Source organism: Myotis brandtii, unplaced genomic scaffold (assembly GCF_000412655.1).
Source record: "Myotis brandtii unplaced genomic scaffold, ASM41265v1 scaffold179, whole genome shotgun sequence".
NCBI classification, from domain to species: Eukaryota; Metazoa; Chordata; class Mammalia; order Chiroptera; family Vespertilionidae; genus Myotis; species Myotis brandtii.
In genome coordinates this window covers 387,224-396,089 of record NW_005356635.1, presented here as the reverse complement: position 1 = coordinate 396,089, position 8,866 = coordinate 387,224, and the positions used below count along the sequence as shown (strand labels likewise).

At 41.8% G+C, this 8,866-nt stretch overlaps 1 pseudogene; it reads right to left on the bottom strand.

The window, feature by feature from the left end:
- Positions 1-8,244, bottom strand: part of LOC102248107 — a 96,207-nt pseudogene extending 87,963 nt beyond the window's left edge.
- Between the last annotated feature and the right edge of the window lie 622 nt (positions 8,245-8,866).

Genomic DNA, 8,866 nt, shown 5'->3' with positions numbered 1-8,866 from the left:
TTTGCCTAACATGGTGAAAAAAAGAAGATATGTTTATTTAAATAACTGAGAAAAGGACAGTTACAGTATGAGCAAGTAATAGGTGGTCAGGATGTGGTACAAGTCATCATACTAGTGATGCAGTCCATAGTCAATAGTATTCCCAAACAGAAGATGAAATCAAATTAACTTGAATTGCCTCTGCAAGGCCAACCTATTAAGTTTAAAAAGATAGATAGGTGAAAAAAACATCTCAAGTGATTTTTTTTTTAATTTTGTAGTTTATCCGTGTCTAGACTATAAGGTTAAGGTTTTTCTCTGACTCCCATTGATCAACATAAACAAAATTTCTCACAAGGATGTGTTTTCTACCCCATTCCATACCAAAATGGTCTTCTGCATAAACTGAGTTATGTAAAAATAAAAATTGTCAAAAAATAATCATATCTACTTTATATTGTCCATTTGACTGAAAGTATACTGAAAGAGCTTTCAAATCAGTTTTGTCAATTGTTTATTGAGTTAGTTTATAAGTCATATTAGTTTCATAGTTTTTTAATGATAGAAAAATTCATGATCTAGAATTAATTCAACTTCTCTTCTTTGTCAATATAACTCTATGCAGTATGAGTCTCTTTATTCCTGATAAAGTATATCTGATTGCCCTAATCAGTTTGGCTCAATGGATAGAGCGTTGGCCTGTGGACTGAAGGGTCCCAGGTTCGATTCCGGTCAAGGGCATATACCTTGGTTACGGGCACATCCCCAGTAGGGGGTGTGCAGGAGGCAGCTGATTGATGTTTCTCTCTCATTGATGTTTCTAACTAACTATCTCTCTCCCTTCCTCTCTGTAAAAAATCAATAAAACTTATTTTTTAAAGTATGTCTGATCAAAATACCAATGCAACTACATTTAAATCGTATTTTCACAAACTTATTTATATACTAGAGGCCTGGTGCAAGAAATTTGTGCATTTGGGGGGGTACCCTCAGGCTAGTCTGCACCGTCTCACAGTCCGGGAGCCCTGGGGGTCGCGGGCCTAAGCAGTCAGTCAGACATCCTTAGTGCTTCTGTGGAGGCAGGAGAAGCTCCCACCACTGTCGCTGTGCTCACCAGTCATGAGCACGGCTTCTGGCTGAGCAGCACTTGCCCTGTAGGAGCACACTGACCACCAGGGGACAGTTCCTGCATTGAGCGTTTGCTCCCTGGTGGTAGTGCATGTCATAGCGACCTGTCGTTCTGCAGTTTGGTCGATTTGCATATTAGCCTTTTATTATACAGGATATAATAGGAAAACTAGTGTATATATACTTTTTTTGTTTCCCAGCCCCATGTATTTTGTTTTCTAAACTTTACTGACAACAGGTTTGATAGGAGTAGAAAACAGAAGGTTAAGGAATAAACATGGAAAAATTACCATAAAATTGCAATATACATGCTAGGAAATATATTATGTCACCAAATGACACTTTGCAAGTTATTTGTGTTTCTTCTGAGGCCAGAACTTGCCTAACATGGTGAAAAAAAGAAGATATGTTTATTTAAATAACTGAGAAAAGGACAGTTACAGTATGAGCAAGTAATAGGTGGTCAGGATGTGGTACAAGTCATCATACTAGTGATGCAGTCCATAGTCAATAGTATTCCCAAACAGAAGATGAAATCAAATTAACTTGAATTGCCTCTGCAAGGCCAACCTATTAAGTTTAAAAAGATAGATAGGTGAAAAAAACATCTCAAGTGATTTTTTTTTTAATTTTGTAGTTTATCCGTGTCTAGACTATAAGGTTAAGGTTTTTCTCTGACTCCCATTGATCAACATAAACAAAATTTCTCACAAGGATGTGTTTTCTACCCCATTCCATACCAAAATGGTCTTCTGCATAAACTGAGTTATGTAAAAATAAAAATTGTCAAAAAATAATCATATCTACTTTATATTGTCCATTTGACTGAAAGTATACTGAAAGAGCTTTCAAATCAGTTTTGTCAATTGTTTATTGAGTTAGTTTATAAGTCATATTAGTTTCATAGTTTTTTAATGATAGAAAAATTCATGATCTAGAATTAATTCAACTTCTCTTCTTTGTCAATATAACTCTATGCAGTATGAGTCTCTTTATTCCTGATAAAGTATATCTGATTGCCCTAATCAGTTTGGCTCAATGGATAGAGTGTTGGCCTGTGGACTGAAGGGTCCCAGGTTCGATTCCGGTCAAGGGCATGTACCTTGGTTGCGGGCACATCCCCAGTAGGGGGTGTGCGGGAGGCAGCTGATCGATGTTTCTCTCTCATTGATGTTTCTAACTAACTATCTCTCTCCCTTCCTCTCTGTAAAAAATCAATAAAACTTATTTTTTAAAGTATGTCTGATAAAAATACCAATGCAACTACATTTAAATCGTATTTTCACAAACTTATTTATATACTAGAGGCCTGGTGCAAGAAATTTGTGCATTTGGGGGGGTACCCTCAGGCTAGTCTGCACCCTCTCACAGTCCGGGAGCCCTTGGGGGTCTCGGGCCTAAGCAGTCAGTCAGACATCCTTAGTGCTTCTGTGGAGGCAGGAGAAGCTCCCACCACTGCCGCTGTGCTCACCAGTCATGAGCCCGGCTTCTGGCTGAGCAGCACTTGCCCTGTAGGAGCACACTGACCACCAGGGGACAGCTCCTGCATTGAGCGTTTGCTCCCTGGTGGTAGTGCATGTCATAGCGACCTGTCATTCTGCAGTTTGGTCGATTTGCATATTAGCCTTTTATTATACAGGATATAATAGGAAAACTAGTGTATATATACTTTTTTTGTTTCCCAGCCCCATGTATTTTGTTTTCTAAACTTTACTGACAACAGGTTTGATAGGAGTAGAAAACAGAAGGTTAAGGAATAAACATGGAAAAATTACCATAAACTTGCAATATACATGCTAGGAAATATATTATGTCACCAAATGACACTTTGCAAGTTATTTGTGTTTCTTCTGAGGCCAGAACAATATGCCCACCAAATCTATGTTTTGGAAGAAAACAAGAGACCAAAAAATCACACAAGTGAGCAGGAACTACAGGAGCAGGGAGGCTTGACTCCCTCTCTGGACATGAACATAAATAGCAATATGATGTTAATGGGCAGTTGCTTATATCTGTGTACATTTAAATTAAATAATAATTTTGTTCAAATTAATACAAATGCCAATGGAATAGGGCTGCCAACAGGTTTTTTTCTTTTTCATTTATTTTAATTTAACTTGGCCTGCAATGTAAAAAGGTAAAGATGTTTTATTACCTGATCTACTTTTTATTCAGGGCAATCAAGATTTTCTAAATGAATTGCCTGTGTATCACTTCTTTGTTCCATAAAGGAAACTAAAAACTAGATCACACTGTGTTATAGTGATAAGACCAATTCTGTCTGTCTATTGAGGAAAATGCACATTGTTGTGCTTTTTCCCCTGAAAATAGGAAACATGATATTCTCAGGGTCAAATGCATCAAGGCAACTTAACCTCATATTTCATTAATGGTAATGGGAACAGGTACTTCCAAGGTCAATGATGTGTTTAAATAATGCCAAAATTGATATAATTTTATGTATGATGTTAGTCTGAAAAGTTGAAAACAATACTTAATTTATAGGTGATAATTTTATTAATAGATTGTACAAACATACCTTCAAGACAAGAATTAGCACTAAAGATGATTATGTTCACTAAGCGCTAGATAAGCATAGACTATTGCACAAACATATACTAGTAATTCATATAGAGCCCTTTTTGTCACTCACTATCAGATATTTTTATGAATATTACAACATTAATATTTCTCATTAATAAGCTAGGAAGTCTATATTTCAACCAGCGTATTTTTATCTAAGAAATTTCAACTACTATTACTTCCTGTAAGTTCTGATCAAATAATCGAATTGATAATTCCTCCCCTAGGAACTGACCTTTAGGCCATTTCACAATGGACATTCCACTTGCTAAGACCATCACCTCTCCCCTCTGGACTTTCCCAGAATCTGGACCTGCACGGAGAATTCTCCACCCAGAAAAAGCCTGCCTAGAGTCCTTTAAAAACCTCTGACTGCCGTTCTTTGGGGGCTGGCACCATTTTGGGACTCAGCCCATCTGGGTATCCAGATGACCTAATAAATTCATAATTCTTCACCCTTTTTGGTCTCGTGCATTCCTCCTTCAGCAACCCTAACATTTGGTGCTGAAACTCTGGAGGGTTCCATGGGGGTGGGGAGCCATCGTCCTGGCTTTGATCACCCCAACTTTGCTACTCAGAGAGCAATTGGCAGCGGCTGCTCAACCTGGATTTATTTCCTAATCCTACTTGGGTAACATGATGGCCGGCCTGGATTAGGCCTGCCTCCCTTATGAACCTTCCCAAACCTAAGCTAGGAAGTCTATATTTCAACCAGCATATTTTTATCTAAGAAATTTCAACTACTATTACTTCCTGTAAGTTCTGATCAAATAATCGAATTGATAATCCCTCCCCTAGGAACTGACCTTTAGGCCATTTCACAATGGACATTCCACTTGCTAAGACCATCACCTCTCCCCTCTGGAGTTTCCCAGAATCTGAACCTGCACGGAGAATTCTCCACCCAGAAAAAGCCTGCCTAGAGTCCTTTAAAAACCTCTGACTGCCGTTCTTTGGGGGCTGGCACCATTTTGGGACTCAGCCCATCTGGGTATCCAGATGACCTAATAAATTCATAATTCTTCACCCTTTTTGGTCTCGTGTGTTCCTCCTTCAGCAACCCTAACATTTGGTGCTGAAACTCTGGAGGGTTCCATGGGGGTGGGGAGCCATCGTCCTGGCTTTGATCACCCCAACTTTGCTACTCAGAGAGCAATTGGCAGCGGCTGCTCAACCTGGATTTATTTCCTAATCCTACTTGGGTAACATGATGGCCGGCCTGGATTAGGCCTGCCTCCCTTATGAACCTTCCCAAACCAGCCAACGACACTGGATCAGGACACTCCATTGCTGACCCTCCATACCACACCAGCCAATCTTCTCTAGGTGAGTGACGTTCCACAATTTCCTTCATCTCGAGTCTTCCGCCCACTCTCTCTCACTAATTTCTCAAAAAGTCTCTCATCTTGAAGATTCTAGCGCTAAGCCATTTGGCTTTGGGTCCTTCTAGGTTGGGGATGCCCAGTCCAGAGGGTCACCTCTCATTTCTCGTGGTGATTTGTTTAGCAGTGGGGATGCCTGCCCTAAACAGTCACCTTTGGATTATTTTGGGACTCAGCCCATCTGGGTATCCAGATGACCTAATAAATTCATAATTCTTCACCCTTTTTGGTCTCGTGTGTTCCTCCTTCAGCAACCCTAACATTTGGTGCTGAAACTCTGGAGGGTTCCATGGGGGTGGGGAGCCATTGTCCTGGCTTTGATCACCCCAAGTTTGCTACTCAGAGAGCAATTGGCAGTGGCAGCTCAACCTGGATTTATCTCCTAATCCTACTTGGGTAACATGATGGCCAGCCTGGATTAGGCCTGCCTCCCTTATGAACCTTCCCAAACCAGCCAAGGACACTGGATCAGGACACTCCATTGCTGACCCTCCATCCCACACCAGCCAATCTTCTCTAGGTGAGTGACCTTCCACAATTTCCTTCGTCTCGAGTCTTCCGCCCACTCTCTCTCACCAACTTCTCAAAAAGTCTCTCATCTTGAAGGTTCTAGCGCTAAGTCATTTGGCTTTGGGTCCTTCTAGGTTGGGGATGCCCAGTCCAGAGGGTCTCTCATTTCTTCTCGTGGTGATTTGTTTAGCAGTGGGGATGCCTGCCCTAAACAGTCACCTTTGGATTTGTGGTCTGTCACTCACCCTTCCTCTCTCGTGAGACAAACAACACTTTCAATTTTAATACATTGCATAATTTAGATAATTGCTGTCACTGCAATGGAAAATGATCAGAGATTCCCTACATCCAGGCCTTTTCACCCTCCAGTCTCGAGACTCTCTGTCAATCCTGCTCTATCAGATTCTTCTCCATCACATAAAACAGCATACCCCGTAACACTTCTGATTCTGAATCTACTTTTGACCCTGCAGACCACCAACCACCACCTCCTTACACATTCCCTCCCTCACATGTAGTAGATTCCCCAAACCCAAACCCTCCTAACCAGCAACCACCTTCTCCCCGAGCCCCAATCTTCAGGCAAGGTAGAAAAGGCAAATTCTCAATTAAATTTCGCCTAACTAAATTAACTCCCAAAATAAAGAACTTTAAACTACTCTCCTACCTCTAGCCTTTATGCACATCAGGGCAATTCCCCAATGCATCTTCCTTTCTTAGTCCTTTTGAACTCCTGTATGGAAGGCCCTTCTTATTAGGAAACTTACCTTCCACAGAGACCGCTCTTGGAGACTATGTTTTAAATCTCATCATACAATTACTGAAGAACATGCTGATCAGGTCTTCCCTCAACTTTTACAGGAGACATCCCCGCTACTCCTCCTAAAGAAAATCTATCAATAATTTACAGCCCTGAGGGCAAGGCTCTTATCAGGTACTCTTAACTGCTCCAAAGGCAGCTTAACTATCAGGACACACCCCATGATTCTACCTTTCCAGATTAAAACCCATCCCCAGAACACCTCTATCACATGAGCTGGAGTCCCCTAAGTATCACAGCCACCAGATCAGGCCCACCAGACTCCGCCTTACCCACATCCCAGAAGAAGAGGATGAATGAGAGAGCACTCCTGCAGGTGCTCCCGATGTTCCATAATAACCCTAACTTCCCTGAAAGCCCACCTCCTCTTCCAATACAAATCCTCCAGGTGCTAGCTACTGCTCCTTCTCCCTTTGCATCAGGATTCTCACCTTTCCATGGGACTGCCTTCTACAAGGGGACTTTGATTATCCATGGGACGAGATAGCCTTCTTTCTAGATCCTAAACATACCCTCTCCCCACTTGGGACAAACCTGAACTTGGAAGTGTGAATTAGCTCTCTTTCTCATCCTATTCCAATCCTCCTCTCCTACACCCATAAGAAACTTTCTCATCTCCACTTATCTCAAACAAACACTTAACCTTACCCATTCCCTCCTAAACCAGACTAATCTGGACTTAGCCAGGAATTGCTGACTCTGCCTTTCCCTCTCCTCTTCAGCATATGCCACCATCCCTATATCAATCAAGAGATGGAATCAGACAAAAACCACTCTAGCTTATAAAAAGGAAAAGGGAACTATATTTCTCAAAAAGGCAGAGACCCTTTTAGATAATTATCCTATAGCCCTGGCAAATCAAGCCCCTCTTCTTTTCGTTCTTATATTCAATCTCTTGCTAAGGTAGCTCCTTCCTCCATCCCGGTCACAGGTCCTATCACTCTATACATCCCACTAATCACCCCAACCCCTTTATGCTTTACAAGGTCACGGGGCAATATAACAATAGGCCATCTCCCATCATCAGCTTGCAACCAACCATCCAGGCCTGAGACTTCAATTGCTCCTTTCCTTCCCTTTTGCTTTTCCCCTGGGTAACAGCCCATTCTAGCATTCCTGCCTACTTTCATCTGCCACCTTATTAGTAGAGCCATGGTGACTACCCTCTTGGCTTGAAGCATGGAACCGGGAAAAGGAACCTCATACCCTTTAGTCCACCTCTTCGCCCTACATCTTTCAGCTTGTCTCCATGATCAAGGATCCTTCTTCCTCTGTGGGGAAACACATACATCTACCTCCCAACTGGACAGGAATCTATACTCTCTTCTCTCACCCAATGTAGATGTAGCCCCCAATAATCAGTCTTTACCTGTCTCTGTAACCCATTATATCTGACACAAAAGGGCAGTCCAGATAATCCCTCTTCTCATAACTCTCAGTATCTCAGCAGGTGTTGGGACTGGCATAGGGAGCGAGGGTGACCACTGCTCTACCATATTTTGAAACCCTGTCTCAGGACCTATAAGAAATCTATGGATGCCAAAACTGGCAAAATAAGTACCTCGCCCCAGGGTAACCTATCCTCCCCTTTCAAATCACTAGTCAGGCAATTTACACCCTTGATCTTTTCCTCCCTAAAGATAACATCTAGGCCTCAGTTGTATTTCAGCTCCAGGCCCAGAAAAGCAGCAAAACCAGACAAGTGATGCTGTGGCAGCCTCAGGACCAGCTTTTACCTCCCAACTCACTCAACAGGACTGTTTTCGAGACTTCACCAACCAGTCTCTTGGGGAAATCATGCTGCTGTGACCCCTTGTCCAGCCGACTACTATCAAAGTCCATTCCCCTGTGATCTTGATGTCCCCCCTCAGTAGGAAGTAATTACAGATGATATGACCTTTGTCCCTATTCCATAAAACAAAAAGGCTGGAATGTAAGATCTGATCAAATAATCGAATTGATACCCCCTCCCCTGGGAGCTGACCTTTAGGCCACTTCACAGTGGACATTCCACTTGCTAAGACCATTATCTCTCCCCTCCGGACTTCCCAGAATCTGGACCTGCACAGAGAATTCTTCTCTAAGAAAAAGCTCACCTAGAGTACTTTAAAAACCTCTGCCTCCCCATCTTTGGAGGAGGGAGCCATTTTGGGGCTCAGCCCATTTGGGTATCCAGATGACTTAATAAATTCATAATTTTTCACCCTTTTTGACCTCATGCATTCCTCCTTCGGTGACCCTAACACTTCCAAATTAAATAATTTTCTATGGTAGAATTTCATATTTTCTCAAAAAAATATTACCAATTCTAATTGATAGAAGCTATTTTTGAAGGCTGAATCAGAATTATTGTATACCTCTACAGAAAACTGTCATTTCATTCTATTTGCTTAAATCTATAAGAGTTATCACCAGTTAATAAAGGGTGTTCTATGTGTGTAAGGAGTAGGGAACTGGCAAGGAA